Below are 20,266 nucleotides of genomic sequence, written 5' to 3' on the forward strand. Positions count from 1 at the left end.
AAGGAAAGAGATATAGAGTAGTTCAGTAACTTTACTGCTATTAGAAGAGCGGTGCGATTGTTGGTTATACATACTCGGGCATCGGAGGAACTGCATTGCAAACGTCCTTCATTGGCCCTTATGACCGCTGCATCGCGCTCGACATCAGTGCTGGCCTTCTTCACTTTCATGTTCGGGTCGTGAAGCGATATCACATCTGCGACGGTACACTTTAGAAATAGCTTGCACCCTCCGGGGCTTGTCCCAGAAAGACATTCATCATTTATCTTGCGCGCCTTTGCTTTCTTTAACGCTGTGAGCCCGGTACTTTCAGGTCACAAACAGCATGCGCGTTCTCAGCGTGACAGCATCATCGACAGCAAAGTAGCGAACTCAAGAGAGAGAGAGATAGAGATAAAAGGAAGGCAGGGATGCTAACTATTCAAGAGTCCGGTTGGCTACTCTGCGCTGGGGGAAGGGAGCAGGGCAATAGAAAGAAGGGAGGGAAAGAGAGAGATGGGGGTAGGTTGAAAGCGAACTCAAGAGTTTTCAAGAAAGGAAACGCAAGCGGGGCATCTGACGATTGTTTGGAGACAGGATATGCCGTAAAGGGAGTAAATTTTTTTTAGAGTGTCGATTCAGTTTTCGCTAGTCGCAAAAGAAAGCAAAAAAAAAAAAAAAAAGGAAAAGAAAGCAATAGATGGGTAAAGCTGCAACTTCTTCCTAAATTTTGTAGGCTAAGTTTGTGATACGTTTAACAAACGGAATAAAGCGTCTGAGCGTGGTCTCTTTCTCCAAGAGAGCGAGAAAACCTAACAGATGAACAACAGAGGGCGTAACCAGAATAACCATCCGGTTAACTACTGTGCAGTACAAAAAGGTAAAGGGTAGAATAGACGAGGATTAAAGAAGAGAACATATGGAAAGAAATCCATGCACGCAAACACAATTAAGGCGCCTGAAAATAATTAGTTTTAACGCGATTAGCATTCCTTGGGAACTTTACTCACTTCCCGTTATGTCTGTTTGCTCTGTATGTATGTGCGCCACTCTTAAATGAAATAATGTTCTTAATGTTTCTCCAATGCTGGGTGGAATCGAAACTGCGTCACGTGGGTTCCTCAAGCACAGCATCGCGGCACTGTATCGCGCTGTGCCACGTACGCGCGCGGCCAACGAAGAAACAAGTCTCAGCCATCGCACGCACCGGCGCGTCACGCATCTCTGAAGCAACGCGCAGAGTTCGCGCCGCCGCCGCTAGATGGCGCATCGTGTCCAGAGCGAAACATATCGGAGCAATTATTCGCAACAGGATGAGGCATGCGTCTGCTGCAGTAAATACCCGAAAACGACTCGGCACGTCGCAGTGGAATGCCAAGTTGTTCACCCAGCAAGGCCCGCAGGAAACGTCCGGCTTCCAGAAGCGCTGGCGTTCAAAGTGGATCAAAGCAGTAATTAGTCAGCAGTGCAGATAAGCAAGCGAGGTTTATGATAATATTGAAAAAAAAGCAGGGAGAGATTGACAGAGCTGGAGTCGTTGCAGACGCAGGTAGCTGTACAATACAGAGATATAAGTTTTAGTGATGAAAGTAAAGGTCAAGGAGAGAGGCAATATGCTAGAGTGCTATAGATGTAGTAGAGTAGAGATTTTATTTACAGCAAAGGCAGAGAGGTCAACATGAGCTGGTGCGCTCTTAATTTGCTGCTCTGCAGTGGGAAAGAGGGAAAGGGAAGTTAATGTATAGGGGTGAGTGACGAGAAGGAGAAGAGAAAAAAGGAATGCTTATGTACGTTAGACAGTGGTCCTACTAAAGTGACTCGTCTAGTCCCTTGTCATGCCGCAACTTTAACATCGCTGTCGTTATCTGCATCGCAGTTGAAGTGTCAGGGCAATGGGCCGATAATAGCGCCCCCCCCCCCCCCCCCCCCGACAAGGGGTTGCCAGCCGACGCTGGTTAAGAAACTGCACGGCGTCCGTCACTCCAGCACCTATGCTGGGCAATCACGTGATATGCGTCCCCGAGTTTCAGGCGTCTGATAGTGTTCGCAGTCAGGACTACTCGACAGGCCGACGAGGTGCGCGTAGCGGCGGGTGCAAGAAAAACGCCCAGTCGAATCCTGCCTTAATGGCGCCTGGCTCCGCGTAACCTTCGGGTGCATACGGAATTTCCCATCTGGGTCGATCACATGCAGACGTCTGTGGGTGTTGTCAGCATGGGATCTGTATATCATAGTGAGGTCCTGCATGAGTGCCTTGATCAGTGAGTTACTGCCAGGTCGCGAGTAGGCAACCCGAGTTTCATCAGAGGTGGAGAATGCCGATCTTGCCTCACTGTCTGTGAGCTCATTACCAATCGCACCATAGTGACTGTAGGCACCCATTGAAACGCGATAATGTGGCCACATCGCTGTGCACCGCCATGAAGTTTCATTTTCATTTTGTCATTTTGTTTTATTTCCTTAAAGACCCCACGAGGGGGTACTACATAAGGGGTGGAATCAGCTAAAGAGAACACATAAAAAACAATGCCACATGTGTTTATATATCAAAAAGGTTATTTAAATTTTCAACAAAACGAAAGTGGTTTTGGCACGTAGAACCTCATAATTTAAAATTTGAGCAAATGATGATGCACAGATATCAACGATATATTGGGGAAGGCCGTTCCAATCTTTAGCTGCACGTGCGAAGAAGGAAGCTGAAAAAGTAGCAGTTCGGGCACGTGGACAAAGAACTTGAGGGTTGTGGTTGGTGCGGTGACAAATGTACGACGCTGGCAAGATGTAAGGTGCACGATTGAGTGATGAGTAATTGAACTTGTGGTGCAGTAATGGGGTGGCTAAGCAACAGCGAGCTGAGAAAGGCGATAAGGCCGATTTAATTTTCAGAGCTGAAACACTGACGTCATACGAATAAGAAGAATAGATGAACTTCGTAGCACGATTTCGGACTGCTTCTAGACCATTTATCAGACTAACATGATGCGGGTTCCATATGGCGGATGCATATTCTAGTTTAGGTCGAACCAGTGACTTGCAAGCAAGCAATTTCACGCGATGTGGGGCGAGGAGAAGATGACGTTTAAAAAACCCCAGTGTTTCGTTAGCTGATGATATCACGTTAGTGATATGTTCATTCCATGTTGGATCATTAGATAATGTGATGCCGAAGTATTTGAAAGACGATACGGATTCTACGGACTCAGAGATATGGTATTGAAAGGCATGAATCTTGTGTCGACGAAAGGAGCTTGAATTTGCTAGGGTTAAGGATCATGAGCCAATATTCGCACCATTGTTGGATGTGGTTAATTAGGATCCTGTTGGAGGGCTTCTTGATCCGTAGTGCTAGTTACTCGGTGGTATATAACGCAGTCGTCAGCAAACATTCGAATTTGGCAAGATACATGCAGCGGGAGGACGTTGATATATATAAGAAACAAAAGAGGGGCGAGAACAGAGCCTTGTGGGACGACTGATGCTACAGGAAGAGGATTGGAGGACTGGTTATTTACGATGACTTATTGAGAGGGATTTGTTAAGTACATTTTCTTTTATTCACTTTAGTACGTAAGAATGTAGTTCAACCGAGACAGTCACTGTATTAACCGTTGATGTGGAACTTTACCAAATGTCTTAGCGTAATCCAAAAAATAGCGTCAATCTGAAGGTTAGTGTCCAATTCAGCATGTATATCATTGAGGCACATGGCTACTCGTGTTTCGCATGAATACCCCTTGCGGAACCCATGCTGGGATGGATGGAAGAAATTGTTAGCGTCTAAGTAGTCCATAGTCTGAGAGTACATGACGTGTTCCATGATTTTGCAAGGAACGCTAGTTAGAGATATGGGACGGTAGTTAAGAGGAGAATTTCTGTCACCTGATTTGTAAACCGAAACGACCTTGCCAGTTTGCCAGTCTTTAGGAACGATACCTGTGGAAAGTGACTGTTGAAACAACCATTTCAAATACACTGCAGTATTACACTTCGTATTTTTTAGTAGTTTTGAGCTGATTTCGTCTATGCCGGCTGACAAGGAAAGTTTCAATTTCTCAATTAAAGACGATATGCCGCTTGAAGAAAACGTTATTCATTCCATCGGTAGCGTGCTATTAGTAGGTGGCTTCCATGAAGGTGGGTTGCACTCTTGTGTGAAAACTGTTGAAACTGTGGTGTTGAAAATGTTAGCGCAGTCTATGTAGGAGTCTGGTTCACCCGATGCATTAGCGAAAGCGATTGATAGCATTGGTGCAGGGTTGATGATGCGCCAAAATTTCTTTGTGTCGTGGCATAGCATGCGCGGCAGGTCGATCGCTATTAAAGAAAAAAGTGTTTTGCGTCGGTGATCGCAGTAAAGTATTCTTTTTCGGCTGAGTACTATTTTCCCCACGCCTCGAGGTTTCCTTTTAGCTTAGCAGCGCGACATAAGACCGCTTCTTCTTTATTTTCGAGTTTTTTTAGTGTCTTGGAAAACCAAGCTTTAGAACGATTTTCACGAAACGTTATTCTGGGGATAAATGTTTGTGTTAGGCCCTGTAGTTTATTCTCAAATATTAACCAGTTGTCGTTAACCGATCTCTGGTTAAAACTGGCTTCGAAGAGTGGGAAAAAGTTGCTCAGTACGTGATCAATGGCGTCGTAATTATCTTTGTCATGCAATGCGATTGTTTTCTTTTGTGTTTCATGGCACTCGGTGCGGAAAGAAAAATCTGCTTGACTAACTTTATGATTGCAAATGAGCTCTAAGTACGTAATGAATGATAAACTGCCAGGATGGGGGCTCAGTATTAGGTCTAAAATGAGGCTGGAGTTGCGCACGATGCCTGTTGGGCTGGTTACTAGTTGATTAAGGTTAAAGTTTAAACAAACATCGAGATAATCTCTTGATTCTGCGATGATTAGTTGTGAGTGAGGTTGGTTATGCCATTCTATTCCTGGGTAGTTAGAATCACCGAGGAGAAGAATCTGTGCATTCGGAAATGATGTCGCAAGTTGGTTTAGCGCGTTGCTAAGCTCATGGGAAGGTCTTGGGTTAGCATGCGGAGGCCTATAACGTACGCCGATTAGAACGGAGTGTGGTGAGGTACGGCACAGAAGCCACAGGATCTCCAAGTCGGATGTCATGCTGATGGGTATGGTATGGTATGCTAAAACTTTATTGAAGTCTTACTACATATCGTGAGTCTTCACGAAGCGGGCCGCTCCCACGTGGGAACCGGGAGGCCGAGCCTCTCGGCCGCATCGTTGGCCTGCTGGACAGCCCAGAGTTGGTCAGCCAGAAGAGGGCTGCGGAGAACCGCCTCCCATCTGGCCTAGCTGTTATCGATGATAGAGCGTGACCGGGAACACCGCCAGAGCATGTGGTCTAGCGTGGCTTTTTCTCCACAATCACAATCCACAAGCGCCGTGTTTGTCTCCTCCTCATTCTGGTCCTGTCGTTTAGCGCTGTTTGAATTTTATAGTTACCATGCAACACCAACTCGCCCAATCTGCTGCCCTTCTGCCGATAATTGTGCTGTCTCTTCTGCCACGGGCAATTTTTTTAAGTACGTGCAATACGACTGCTGACAGCTCTGGAGCATCAACGCTGGCGGGCTCTCGATTGTACAAATACCCAGAACAAACCTTGCAAAATGTAGAAAATACGAGGCATCATTTTTGTCAATTTGATCTCCGGAAGAATAAAGAAGAAACCGGTAAGGCACGCGAAGGCAGCCAGTCTGGTTCCGGAATGGGATGCTCGCCTACGACCTAGGCGGCCTTGGTTAAGTCATCTAAAATTATGTGGGTCACCACCCCAGCATTCCCAGTGTCTACCATCATTATTTCACTGCGCGAAGCCTAGGCAAACTTCCAGTTCCTGTTTCGCTCCGCCCTCGCAGTGTTTTAGCTTGCAAGAAGAGTATAACCGTAGAGGCACGGACGCTCATTTATAAAGATATCGGTACGTACGCCTGCTCCTATAGCTGCGCCGCAGACGTAATGGGGCACTGTTGTCTGCATAACTGTATTTCACCGTACCCGTCGTACCTGCCTTACCGCAAGTATAGCTGCAATGGAGCATTTCTTATTACTACTTCCATCCCTTTCCTGTCGTCGTAAATCCGCTCGCATCCGTTTATTTTGCAAAATATATTGAAATCCCAGCCTGCACAACGACGCCATTTCTTCTTCTTTCTACATCTCACCCAGCACTGATTGTGTGTAAGAGCGTGGGAATAATGTTATGCAAGCCACACACGTGTTCACAATCTTCTATTAACCGGATATCAGGACTGGAGCCACCATTCCAGGCCGAGCGATCGCCTCGACTGTTCACCACAACTGCTTCAGCAACGCTTTAGGCCCTGAGTTTAACCCAAATAAATAAATAAATAAATAAATAAATAAATAAATAAATAAATAAATAAATATGATTTTCTTTCCTTATGCGCTGAATGCACAATACACGACAGTTTGCGCCTACACTCTTAAAGAAGTTTGCACACTCTGGTACTAGTGCAACAACAATAATCATCGTCTGCCTTGCTTGCGTTTCCTTTCTTGAAAACTTCCCGCTGGCTACTTTCCTGTCTAGAACGCTCTGTCATGCTGATAACGCGCATGCGGTTCGTGACTTGGAAGTACCAAGCTCAGAGCGTTAAAGAAAGGAAATTCGGGCACGATAGATGACGATTATCGCTGTGGGACAAGGTAAGCCCCAAAGGGTGTAAATTTTTGAACAGTGTACACTCTTAAACAAAATTACACCCTTTGGGCCGTATCTTGCCGCACAACGATAATCGCCATCTGTCTCGCCCGCATTTCCTTTCTTTAGCGCTGCAAGCCCGGTACTTCCAAGTCACGAACGGCATGCGCGTTATCAGCATGACAGAGCGTTCTAGACAGGAAAGTAGCGCGCGCAGCGTTTTAAAGAAAGGGAACGCGAGCAAGGCAGATGACGATTATTGTTCGCTCTAAAAAAAGTTAACACCCTTCGAGGTGTATATCTGCCAGATAACGATAATCGTCATCTGCCTTGCTTGCGTTTCCTTTCTTGAAAACGCCGCGCCCGCTACTTTCCTGTCGGCAATGCTATGGCAGGCTGATAACGCGTATGCCGTTCATTACTGGGAAGTACCGGGCTCGCAGCGTTAAAGGAAATGCGGACAAGACAGGTGCCGTTTATTGTTGTGTGACAAGATACGACTCAAAGGGTGTAAACTATTCTTAAAGTGTTGTGTGGCAAATATACACTCCAAAGGGTGTACATTTATCTAAGAGTGTACGCCTCGATGACAGTGCGGCAGCCTCGGATGGAATGTGATTCTGCGGTCTCGTGCCCTGCGGCAGAACGCAATTGAAGGAAAATTATAAGCGGCCATTAGAAAGGTTGCGGAGTTGTGCCTTACAACTTCCTTCCGAGTAAGACGTGCCAACCTTGCTTGTACACTAGTTAAAGGAAAGGTTCCGGCGTCAATAATGGATAAAAAAGAAAAGATGAAGACACGTAACACCCTTGAGTGGGCAATTATGAGTCTTTATTTTAGGTTTTATAGCTTTTTTTTTTCTTTTTTTGTGTTCTAGTAGATTAGTCCATTCATGGTATAAGGGTTATAAAAACAGGGATAAGGTGCCTCAGAAAGGCCTCAGTCATTCAACTTGTTTTCGCTTGTAGATGTCGTAAGGAGTGACGTAAATCAGTATGAGGCGATCTGAAATTATGTTTTACATGAAATTGATGTAAAAAAAAACAAGAACTGAAAGAAACGTTTGTGTGTTTCGCGGGAATTCCCAAGAGGGATAAAAGTCAATGTAATGGAGCACTTGGAATTCTTCACTAAGCGTGTAACCTAAACAGTGCCTTGGAACATGGTTCGACGGCGACCGAAATGATAAAGGAACCGGAGCCAAGATCGGGACGCCGATGGTTTCACAGGTCATATAAATTACAATCACGTCGGTCTGATACGAGAAAAGAAACAGCACTCGGCAATCGCTCTTTTCTTCTTTGTTATGGCGACAGGGATTATTATTTTTTCTTAATTTCATTGCATCTGCGCTATTCATTCGAAGACCTTCGAAGCTACTTCTATGCATCGCTATGTTGTCGCGCCAGGATAAAGAGCGCGCTTTCAGCGATTTCGCAACAGTCCAATGTTGAACTTATCCGAGACGTTTTTACGACGTCTCCCTGAACATATCTAGGAGCCGTTTATTGCGCTCTCGCAGATTTCTCCGTTTCGCGAATGCCTCGTCGTTTGATTTCACGCCAGTGTGCAACGAGGCGAAGGCAACGAAAAGCATGCGGCCTGTTTCAACTTTGTTGCGCCACAGTTGTCTGAGAAGGCGCGCGAATTTGGTTGGGTCTGTTGCTAGCATTCCGGCAACTTGGTATGATATCAGACGAAGCGTGGCTGGACGGTTTGTCGCGCTGTGTCGACATGTCGTGTGGCCGGTGGCCGCTACCACGTGTGGAAGCACCGAGCTCATGCGCTTAGAGTAAGGGAGTATAGAGCAATCTTTGAATGCCGCAAGCAGTGGTGCCACGATGCTGCCATCGCGCACTGCCTACTGAAGGATCACTGTTCACGCGTTGGTGGTATTGGTACTAAGATAATTCAAATATAAGATCTTTAAAAATTTACATTATGAGGTTAAAATAAAGCCTTTCTCGACGAAGAAGAATAGAACACTAATATTGTGAATCACGCACCTGAATACTTAGCCAATTACACCCTACAAACAGTTGCACCTTTTGGGGTGTATATTTGCCACGCAACAATAATCGTCATCTGTCTTGCCTGCGCTTCCTTTCTTGAAAACACTGCGATCGTTGCTCTCCTGTGGAGAATGCTCTGTCACGCTGATAACGTGCATGCCGTTCGTGACTTGGAAGTACCGGGCTCGCAGCGTTAAAGAAAGGAAATGCGGGCAAGGCAGATGAAGATTATAGTTGTGTGGCAAATATACACCCCAAAGGGTGCAACTGTTTATAGAGTGTAGGCTAGTAATGGATCTATTATATAAACATATGTTAAAAAGCAATGCAAACGAAAAGGCATATGCATCACAAGTACAAGTCGTAAATAGTGTATGCTGGTTAATGCACAAGATACAAATAAGCATTACCAAAGACAACCATTACAAAACTACTATTGGCCGCTCTACAATACATTACTTGTGCTGGCAACACTGTCGAAGACGAAAGGGTCCTTGCTGCCGACCACCTTATTTAGATCGGTCTCAAGGATTTCAGCGACGAAACCACTGAAATGGTTGCACTGTGAGTGCAAATGTCCGACCTGCCCAGCGACCGCATCGGATTTCTTTTAAAGACAAAGAGCCTTCCAAGCGAGCCGGATGTTAAAAAAAAAAAAGGAAAGTGTTTGTGCGTAGCCGGCCTCCGAAAGGTGCAGGAACTTGTTCGCGGCGCTGTTTCACTGCTACAGGTACGATACATGACTGTTTTCGACCTTCGCAGGCAACTCCGCCTTGCGACTCGTGTTGTAGTATATCGCACATAGCATCTCACAATATGTAAGCAGTAGCGTTTGTCGTGCTTTCGGAAGCTATATATACGAATATTCTGCACTGATAGAGCGAGACTATAAACTGTAAGGTTACCTGGTCAGTGTGTCTTGGGATAAAAAAAACAAATGAAAGTTCCGTTTGTAAGTAGGGGTGCACCTTTCTATAGTTAGATGAAGCGTGTGATAAGGTCGTATGCAACCGAAGACTTGCGCTTCTTTATGTTTATGTACGAGGGACGTTCCGAAAGTAAGGTTCGTCATTTCGTTTTTCGTTGTTCTCAGTTTTCTGTGTAAACTTGTGTACAATGCGTAAAAGTATGTAACGTTATGTGTGTTTGCTCACTGCCAATGAACTGCCACTAAATAATGTATAATACATGCGTACTTTGCGGGTACAGGGGCCCCTGTCAGGCGCTGTGCGCCTTTTGCCCCTGCACCTTTCTTGAAATTGTACTCAAGATGAAATAATCATTCATTCATCCATTTTCACACGGAAACCTTACTTCATCCATTTTCACATGGAAACTTTACTGTCAAAGAAATGAAAACACATGGCATCGTGAACTATACACCTTGGAATATTTTTCCACATAGACAACACCGACACTGAGACATTTGTCGCAGCGTGCAATCAGTTTGAAGAAACCACTCTGGTAAAACTCGGTGCCCTGCGATGCAAGCAATTGTCGCACCACCTGCTCCACCTCAGCATATTTTCGGAAGTGACGACCCGAGAGTGCGGCTTTTAATGCAGCGAACAAGTGCCACTCACACCGGATACCAGCACGCTCTTCCGATGGCGACGACGTTGTCAGCACACGTCTGTCTGCCATCGTGATTTGTACTCGAATAAGCGCGGTCACGCCGGTCTGCTGCTACTCTCTTCGGCGCTCTGCGCATGCGTCATTCCTCCTCTGCTGACGCTCCTTCCGTCGTTGAACCAGCAAGGGGCGTGAATTCTTATGGCGATTATTTGTTTTACCTGGTGTACCATCTATATTAATTTTTTTTTTTTTAAAAAAAAAACGACGGAACTTACGGAACGTCTCTCGTATATGTGTGTGTATAGTAAAGAAGGTCGCAGTCTCGCGCGAAAGGCGAAGCATCGATTCCGATAGAAAATTAGTCTACGGCTATAGGATGTAGGAATAGTAGTCTTATCGGCCGTATAAACTTGTAAACATAGGCATACTGAATAAATTAACAAACATGTGTGTCACGCGAGCACAAGCAAACATGAACACATTTCACTCTATGACTGCGGAAACTCGCTGTCAAAACGCCGCAGTGAGGAAACGCGGCAGCAGCAGCGAGCCAATTGACCTTCGTGCTGCCGCTCCCATCAAAGCGAAGTAATCCGCGAAAACACAGCGCAGCGCGGACTCTGTACCCGTCGCAGAGAGCGAGAGAGAAAACGTTTTATACAAAAGAAAAATGATAGAGTGTGGGAGGGACCCCTAGTCCGTGGTCCATAGAACGACCTCAGCAACAGCACAGGCTCGTTTTACTAAAGCCTGGTGGGCTTCGGAAGGCCCGTCGCAGAGAGTATCTACCCACCGCTCTTTGGTGCGGAAGGGGTGCAGAATGACGGGCAAGGGACGGAATAATTTTGCGGCGCACTCCAGAGTGACATGGAACGCCGTGGAGGAGGTGCCACAGCCCGGAAAAGAGTCTGCGTAGCGGTCAGGGTAAAATTTATGTAAGGAGATGAGGTTGAGGAATGTGTGTGTTTGAAGTTGGCGGAGTGCCGCCTCTTCCTCTCACGAGAACGACAGCGGCGGCGGGCCCATGGTGTGCCTAGCTCGTTTGTAGTATTTGAATATGTCTCTGCATGTGATTGGAGGGCCCATCTGATCATGACTCCGATCCTGGCCATGTTGGGCAGCTCGGAGGGTAATTTCTCGAGTGACCGCGTGTGCGCCGTCATTACCTCACAGTGAGGCGTGGGCAACAGTCCAGAGCAAGTGGATGCTTTGCGGGGCAGGTGTGTCTGTGTTTGGTGACTGGTGTAGGATGTGGAGAGCCGCCTTGGAGAAGCCGCGTCCCATCAAAAAGACGCGGCATGTTTGCTGGGAATCGGTTAGGATATACACTTCCCCAGGAATCTGGAGAGCGGGTCGCACAGCAGACGCTACTCCAAGGAATTCCCCGTGTGTAGGTGTAGAGGTCCGCGAGGAGGCGGCCGTAAGAAATGTTTCAGCGCCAGCGACACTGCCGCAATATCCATTGCGGCACCGAGCGGCAAACGTGCATAGGGTGTTTATGATCAATGTTATTTGCGCACCACTTGGAACGAGGACTAGGGAATGACAGACACAAGCGCAAACTTTCAACTGGTTTCACTGGTTCAACCGGTATAGAAGTCAAGCGGTTTATATACACAGATGAATGTGACGTAACATAAACCACTTGGCTACCTACCATTAAAACCAGTTGAAAGTTTGAGCTGGTGTCTGTCATTCCCCAGTCCCCATTCCAAGTGGTGCGCAAATAACATTGATCATGAATGGTAACCAACTAGCCCAAACCAGTACACGTCTAGGGTATTTGTCTCAGGGATATCACCGAGCATGCGCACCAGGTGGTGTACACGGGCGCGCCGGCGTCACGCGCCTTGCTCAGGATACATGTTTCGTGGTGGTCGGTGCGCCTTTAAGGCTGTACGGACCCAAGTTGGAACAGTGATGGCGATGTTCTCATCGTCATTATGAAAGAAACTGGTATCCCAATCTCGAGAGCAGGTGCCACCCAGTAGGTGGGAGCAAAAGGCGTTGTCTCTGACTGGCCCTCTGAGCTTTCAATAATTGGCCGATAGTGTTATGCGTCCCTGGGGCTAGCAGGCGTTTCGCGGCGGTGAAGTGTGGGAGGCCCTAGGCGAGATTGCTGGCCTTTCGCAGCATGGCGTCGACGCGCACCTGCACCGACTGCGTAAGTCTGTGGAAGGGAAGGTGGTAAGTAATACGACTGATCATGCAGGCCTCCACCAGGCGCAGTGGGTTCCGTTCTCGTAGACCTTAGCACCTGCTAGAGACCCACGGAACCATGGTCAGAGTCTGTTCGGTCTGTCGGGCCATAAGAGAGACAGCACAGTTCGCCTTCCCGTTCGCTTGAACTGTGTAGTTCAAGAATGCGAGCACGGTCCATCTGGTGTACAGGAACGCCATCCACGTGCACCGTGATCTCGGGTGGAGGGGTGACGCTACGCGCGCGGATGAGAACAAGCTTGGAGTTTTGTGGGGCACAGGACAAGCTGCCCTGTCGTGCGTAAGCGGTTAGAATGTCGACCGCCTACTGCAGCCGGTCCTGCATGCCACGTCTGAAGATCGCGTCGTCCAGATCGTGATGTCGTCTGCGTAAATTGCATGTGCAACATCGGGGATCTGGTTGAGCCGCTGAGGTAGTCGTGCGAGGGCGATATTAAATGAAGCGGAGGACAGAACTGATCCCTGTGGGGCGCCGTGACCTGTCAGGCGAATCGCGTCTGACCGATGAGGCCCTATCCTAATGTTGGCTGTTCTGTCGCCGAGAAACGAACGAATGTAGTTACACATGCGGCCACCGCAATGTGATTGTGCAAGATTCCAAAGAATCAAATCGTGTGCCACGTTATCAAATGCTCCTTTTAGATCAAGAACGAGAATGGCCCTAGTCTGGGCACGGAGCGGGGGGCCGATAACCTGTTCCTTGAGCTGTAGACGCACGTCCTGCGTGGAGAGATGTGCCCGGAATCCGAACTGTGAGTGGAAGAAGGACGTGTTCCATTAACTTTCCGATGCATGAAGTAAGGGATATCGGCCCTAAATTTGCTGTGGATATGGGCTTGCCTAGTTTGGGTCCTAGATAAATGGCATCACGACGCCGTGCCTTTGGGAGAGTGCCCTGATGTCAATAATCATTGAATAGGTTTGTTAGATGATAGAGATCTGTATCACTGAGTTTTCGAAGGGTGGAAAATCTAATACCACCTGTCCCTGGGGCTGTGTTTCAACGAAGATATCGAAGTACCACGCGAACCTCATCGACTATGATGTCCGCGTCGAGTTCCTCGTTAGATCCGTCTGCATACGGGTATTCGACGTACTGTGGAGGTGGGAGGTGGGCCGGTAGGAATGAAGAATTACTGTAGCTCTTTGAGAAGAGCAGTCGGATCGTCTCGGCATGTATTAAGCTGTGTGGGCGATGAATTGTCTGTGTCTTTCTAGTGGATTAATTTATTAGTGCGCTGAGTATCGACCATGTTTTCGCAGTGCCCAGGGTGCCTGAGAGATGCTCCTGAGAGAGAGCTCCTTAACGCTGTCGCGTTAAAACAGGAGTTTTGGCCCAATCTGCCTGGGCTCGGTGCAAAGGTGCTCAGAAGCATTCTGAGGGAGCGACGCTGTTTCGTGGGCAGCAGCGTTGCGTGCGCGTGGCTTGTTGCGAACCGCCTTCCAGCAGGCAGCGTTGTACGCTTCGCCCTCTGTTGCGTCCCTGTCGATGGCGAAATGTGTGGAATCCTCGTCCATGTGCTCCCCAGGTTGCGAGTCATTCGTATGTTCTGCGACGGGAACGCTGACAGCGTCATGGTCACTTCATGCCCCGACAGTTGCTGGCTTGTCGGTTGTTATGAGCGTTTCTTCGATGTCGCTAAGCCTCCTCGGCGCCATTTGCTGGTTAGCGATAGCGGTAATGACGCTAGGTGCTTCCTTGCTGCAGGGTCCTGTTCTCATTAAGAACGCGAGGTGGAACGCTGCCCGCCGTGAGCGACATGCATCGATGGTGCCGTGCCCAGACTGGGCAGACGCCGGTTCCGTTAGGCTTAATCGGCGTTTGCCGCGTCGAAGTCTTTAAGGCTCGTGAGTTGATGGAAAATGGACTCTGTGACCCTAGCGGTATCGGGTAGCTCCGGTACACTAGGTGGGTCGTATAGTGCGGATGAATCGGGCGCCGGAGCCGATGATCGTCCAAAATAGAGATACGAAAGAGAAGCCCATGTAAAAACACGTCCGCACACGCTGGCCTCCTAGCGGGAATACCGTAACCATCGCAGATGGCCTTCAAGATACATCAGCCCGGACGCCCGGGCCGCCCGGAGTATAACTCCTCCCTCCCTCTCTCTGTCCTCCCCCCGAATCCTTGCTCGCGACGGAAGGCGGCGCGCTTTCTCCCCGCTTTTCTCCGTTGCGTGCGCGAGATATGAGCCGCAATTGCCGGCACACCCCCTCACGCTTTCACTCGCACGTTTTTATCGCTCTTGGACTTTACAATGAACCTCACGGCGACGCCGAGGGCAGAAATACGCCTGCAGTGTCCACATGATTGCTATCGCCATAAAAAGCAGGAAGACGCAAAGCCCCTCTGCGCATGCTCTCGGGAAATGAGCGCCAAAACCGTTAATTTCAGACACGCGTGTGGCAGCTCGCAAGCGGCGCTTGTGACATCCGCGTTTGCACACGCGCCTCTGAAGTGGACATCTTACTGCGACCGCACCTGCCTCACGGCTTTCCAGTCGGCTGCTTGGTCATAATGAAATGGTGCAACCCTACCACGGGGGGCGTATTTGTAGCTGATAACAGCCCATGGCCACTTCGTTTTCGCCCGTTGGACGTGCCGTTTAAAAGCGGCAAACAACCACCACCACCGCCACCGCAGTGCAAACCTGCAGATGCCGCGTGTGTATGCGCTGTAGGCGTCGTTCTTGAACTGCGGGGAATGCAACGCGTCCATTATATGCGCCTTCCCTTGGGAGGGGGGGGGGGGGGGCACTGCGCTCTTCCTGACAGAACAAAAGGTCAGCGTGTCAGGGATGGAAAATTGAAGGGACCCACTTCTTTGTGGCCGCTCGCGCTCGCTCGCGCCATGTGAGGTGGCCGCGCGGCAATTATTATTAGCGGCAAGCCGGCTGCAGCGACTCGGCGGGTGGTTTGCCGGCGACCGCGCTGGCCATTTCGCAGCACAGATCGCCGCGGCTTCTGTGCGCAGAGACCTGCGTTCTCTATTCTAGCAAAGATTGTGCTTCATTGTATAAATCTGGCGGGTTTTCTTCCGCAGTCAGGGTTAGCTAGATACACCGTCTTAGGAATTCAAGCACAGCGCTATACCTTGCCGCTGCCGCATATGTTTCACCTTTCGGGCAAGGTTGCCAGAGCTTCCATGTAGGTAAACAAATATGCAGCCACATACAACCGCGTAGGCACTCATGTGATATAAAAAAAAATTATCGATGCTCTCTGGAAAGCACCATCAGGCATACTTAACGCACTCCAAAAGCTCGCCTCTCGCCGCAAAGCAGCCCAATTTAATTTTTTCAAGTTCTCTTGATTCACTACTCGCCTCCCCGCTACTAGGCATACAAGATATTCATCCAGCACATCTTCCTTCTCGCCTAACGCACTCTATTGCAGTGTGTCCACCACGCTCCGATTAGACTACATATCAACGTTCTGTCTTTTTTTTTCTTTATGCACGCAGCCCGAAAATGGAATACCCTTCCTTCTAACATCACCTTCATCATCGACATATCTAGTTTCAAAGCTGCCACTGCAACACGCTGGGCAAAGATACCTTGCAATTGTATCATGGTACTACACAAAATACTCGCGGTGCAGATACAAAGGTACTGCCGCAAATGTTGTATGCGATGCGATACTTTCCATTTACATCTCAAGACACTTCGATACATACGCATATCTCTTACTATAAGCCTACATAACATAGCAGCAAACGCGTATGGACCTAAATGCTTGATTGGAAATTTCTTAGCTCCGACCAATCTTGTTTCATTTGAATGAAATGTCTCTTAATATCTCATTTTTTTTTTCTTTCTTGCTTAAAGCATAATATTTTCATTCCGAATCAATTTGTTAGAGTTGCTTTAGCTGCTTAACATGAAAGCTCTTTATACGCTGCGCTGTTAGCGGTTTTTGCTTGTCGCTTTTGCGATTGATGGGAGTCGTTGCTGGGAGACGCAGGCGAATCTTGGATAACGTCGCTACAGCAGCATCAGAAATTGCGCGAAAGACGGCTACGTCTTTCGCGCAACGAAGGCAACCGGTGAATAAACCCACACGTGCTACCTGAAGGCATCAATGTTGCCGGATTCAAGACCCTCGTATTGTAATAAACGAGAAGAAAGTATACGAGGGTCCCGAATCCGGCAACAATGATGCCTTCAGGTAGCATGTGTGAGTTTATTGACCGGTTGCCCTCACCCAAAAAAGATCACGCTCTCGTTACGCCTGCGGCAAAAAGGACGTTCCACGTCCGCCGTCAAGGTCTGTGAGTGGTGGCGCTGGCGAACAATCTCAGGGTTCTACTAGGACACATAAATACCCCAAAAAGTGGATGGGGAGACTGCGCCGCGATAGCTCAATTGGTAGAGCATCGCACGCGAAATGCGAAGGTTGTCGGTTCGTTCCCCAACTGCAGCAAGTTGTTTTTTCATTCACTTTAATTTCCATTAATTTGTCGTTTCTTTGTTTGATTTATTAAGCACAAGTAATTTCCCCTGTGTTGTCCTTGGTGTCAGTGTTTGTTGGCTTCTTATGATATGACCAATATATTTATATATATATAGATATATGCAGACGTGATTATCCCAATTTGAGCGCATTGACCGTTGAATCCAATAGCAAATATAAAGCGGACAAAATTGATATAGTACACGTGGCTCTCAAATTGCCACCTAATATCTGAGTAGGACTATTGCAATACCCTCGTAAACAACGTAAAAAATTCACGCAAGATGTAAATGAATGCATTAAATTTGTCCGCTTTGCATGCTTTTGCAGATGCAGTTTATAAAACTGCGATATCTGTTTTTAGTGCAGAGTTACGTATTTGGAAACATGATGGTGCCATTCTTTTCAAACTAACCAATTTCTGAAAGCTCGTTTGAGACATTCGGGCCATAAATCGAAATTCCGCTTGCAACAGTCACTAGAAGTTAACTTTCTCAAATGCAACAAATTTCATCAAAATCGGTGAAGTCGTTATTTTAGAAAGGTGTTCCGGCGTTTTACAGGTGCTTGAATAGAAGACATTGGAGAAGGCCCGAGCTAAAGCTTCCTCTTAAGCAGCGACTGGACTCTCCAAAAGGCTCGGCTCTCCCTCGCAGGTGAAAAGGCCAAGTCCATTGTGCTTTCTGTGGATGGATGGAGCTTGTGCGCAAGTGTGATGTTCTCACCATCAATAGTGTTGCACACGGTATCATCGCTGAGACGCTCGGATGAGCAAGAAAGGGACCTGCCTAGTTATTTTGGAGAAAAGGCCAGGTCCATAGCTGTTTCTGTGGATGGAGCTTGTGCGCAATTGTTTTGTCACCATCAATAGTGTTGCACACCGTATCATCGCTGAGACGCTCGGATGAGCAAGGAAGGTGCCTGCCTAGTTATTTTGGAGAAAAGGCCAGGTCAGTAGCGGTTTCTGTGGATGGAGCTTTTGCGCAATTATTATGTTGACACCGTCAATAGAGTTGCATACGGTATCATCGCTGAGACGCTCGGATGAGCAAAGTGGCCTGGCTAGTTGGAGAAAATACCAGGTCTATTGCAGTATTTGTGGATGGAGCTTGTACTCAATTATGTTGCCACCGTCAATTGTGTTGCACACGGTATCATTGCTGAGACGCTCTGATGAGCAAAGAAGGGGCCTACCTAGTTCTCTTGGAGAAAAGGCCGGGTCCATTGTGGTTTTCGGGGATGGAGCTAGTGCGCAATAGTTATGTTGTCACCGTCAATAGATTGGCACACGGTATCAACGCTGAGACGCTCGGATGGGTGAAGAAGGGGCCTGCTTAGTTCTGTTGGAAAAAAGGCCAGGTCCATTGCGGTTTTCATGGATGGAGCTTGTACGCAATTGTTATGTTGCTTCGTCAGTAGTGTTGCACACGGTATCCATCGCTGAGATGTTCTGATGAGCAAAGGGGACTGGCTAGTTCTGTTGGAGAAAAGACCAGATACATGGCGGTTTTTGTAGACGGAGTTTGTGCGCAACTTTATGTTCGCTCGTGTTGCACATGGTACCATCCCTGAGACGTTTGGATGAGGAAGGGATTCGCAATTCACGGTGACAGCAGTCATTCTGATGGAGCCAAATTATACATGCGAAAGGGTGCCTTTTCTTGAACTCAGCCGCTAGAATCACTCTAGGAAACCATGGAGGTTTGTTACAAATATTTCTTACAATGATGTCAGCCAAAACCACACCTTAAAAATTTTTCAATCTCTCCGCCAACGATAAAAGCCTTTTAGTTCAATGCGCCTCCAGTACATATTTAAAGAAAGCGACAACGCGATATTATAGGTCAACTCTTGCATTAACCCGTTCTTAGCAGTACGTTCCGACTCCTATTAGCCTCGTGGGTGACCGATGGCGGCGCTGCGAACGCCTCTCGGGTGACGTCATCTCACGTGCTCGCTTTTGTCGTCTGCTACGTTCCGGATAAATAGCTTCATTTTCATGCGCTTGCCCGTGCTCTGACTGAGTACTGGCGAAACACGGCGCTCTTCAATTGTGATCCATGTGTTTTTCTAGTGTCAGCTTTATAAATACGAGCAACAGGACAACATACGTAACGCACTTAAAGTATCATTGATTTAGACACGCAACGTAGTAGCCTATTGGCTATGGCGTTGCACTGAATAAAAATCAGTTGGAAGTCAGCGCTCGTCTTCGTCGTCCTTTTTGTGCCTCGTCTACGTATGCGCTGTAAATGACGATTGATAGCACTGATAAGCTGGAGGTCGCTGATTCGATTCGCGGTCGTGGCGGTTTATTTGCACGTTAAATAGCCCCACGTGGTCAAAATTAATCCGGAGTCCTCCACTACGGCATGCCTACTAATCCTATGATGGTTCTGGCACGTAAGATCGCCGCATTTAGTTTCTTCAGAAAAAAAAATTATTCTTTATATGCCGCCACAGCATTCGCGGGCATGGGACACTATTTCGTGGCTCAGTTATAAAACATCGCTGCGAGCAAGTAAATGAGACTCTACGTAGTTTTGAAAATGAAGCGTGATCGCAGGGCTCATTCGCAAAATTAGGGGTCCACTAAGGGGCATTGTAGCTACATGCAAATTTTACACTTGGATCATAATTCTAGTCATTTAGCGTTGCACAAACAATATTTTTTCTGAAAAGAAAACTTTAATTATTTTCCTGGCAAGCGGTTTATCTTGAACATTAGCTGCACCACGCTCTATAATGTGTCGCAGTCGTCAAGCATGTTTTACGCTATTTTCGTGCAACTAAATCTCACTACCACGTTTTAATACAAAATGTTTGTTTGTTTCGGTTAGCATAATGATATTTCTGTTCAACGAACTTTCAGACTACCGGAAACCAATCACTTTATCATCCTAAGAATAAAAATATTATGCTACACAGAAAAAAGAAATCGCAGGAGGGCCTGTGAACATACGATTGCACTAGTGCACACTGTTGTAAAAAACTGCTGACTCACATTTCCAAGAAAAAAAAAAGGTGTCCGTGTAGAAGCATTTGATCCGCATTGAACTCGACAGAACTCCAAAAGCGAACTCATCGTGGGTTCGATCAGACACCTCAGGAACGTCACAGTCGTGGCGCTTGGTGCTATGCTAAAATCGCCTCTCTTCGTACTTGGACAAATGGAACGGAGATGTAAGAGAGGTGTAGTTTAGGGGACGCAAGCAGCTTGCGTGCCCAAGAACTAGGGGCGACGGTACTGCCCACATGCAGACGCTGACGTAGGGGTCTGCGCATGCGCAGTACCGTCGTCCCTGCGTGATCTAAAGCTCTCTATAGTCTCACAGT

Source organism: Dermacentor andersoni, chromosome 9 (assembly GCF_023375885.2).
Source record: "Dermacentor andersoni chromosome 9, qqDerAnde1_hic_scaffold, whole genome shotgun sequence".
NCBI classification, from domain to species: Eukaryota; Metazoa; Arthropoda; class Arachnida; order Ixodida; family Ixodidae; genus Dermacentor; species Dermacentor andersoni.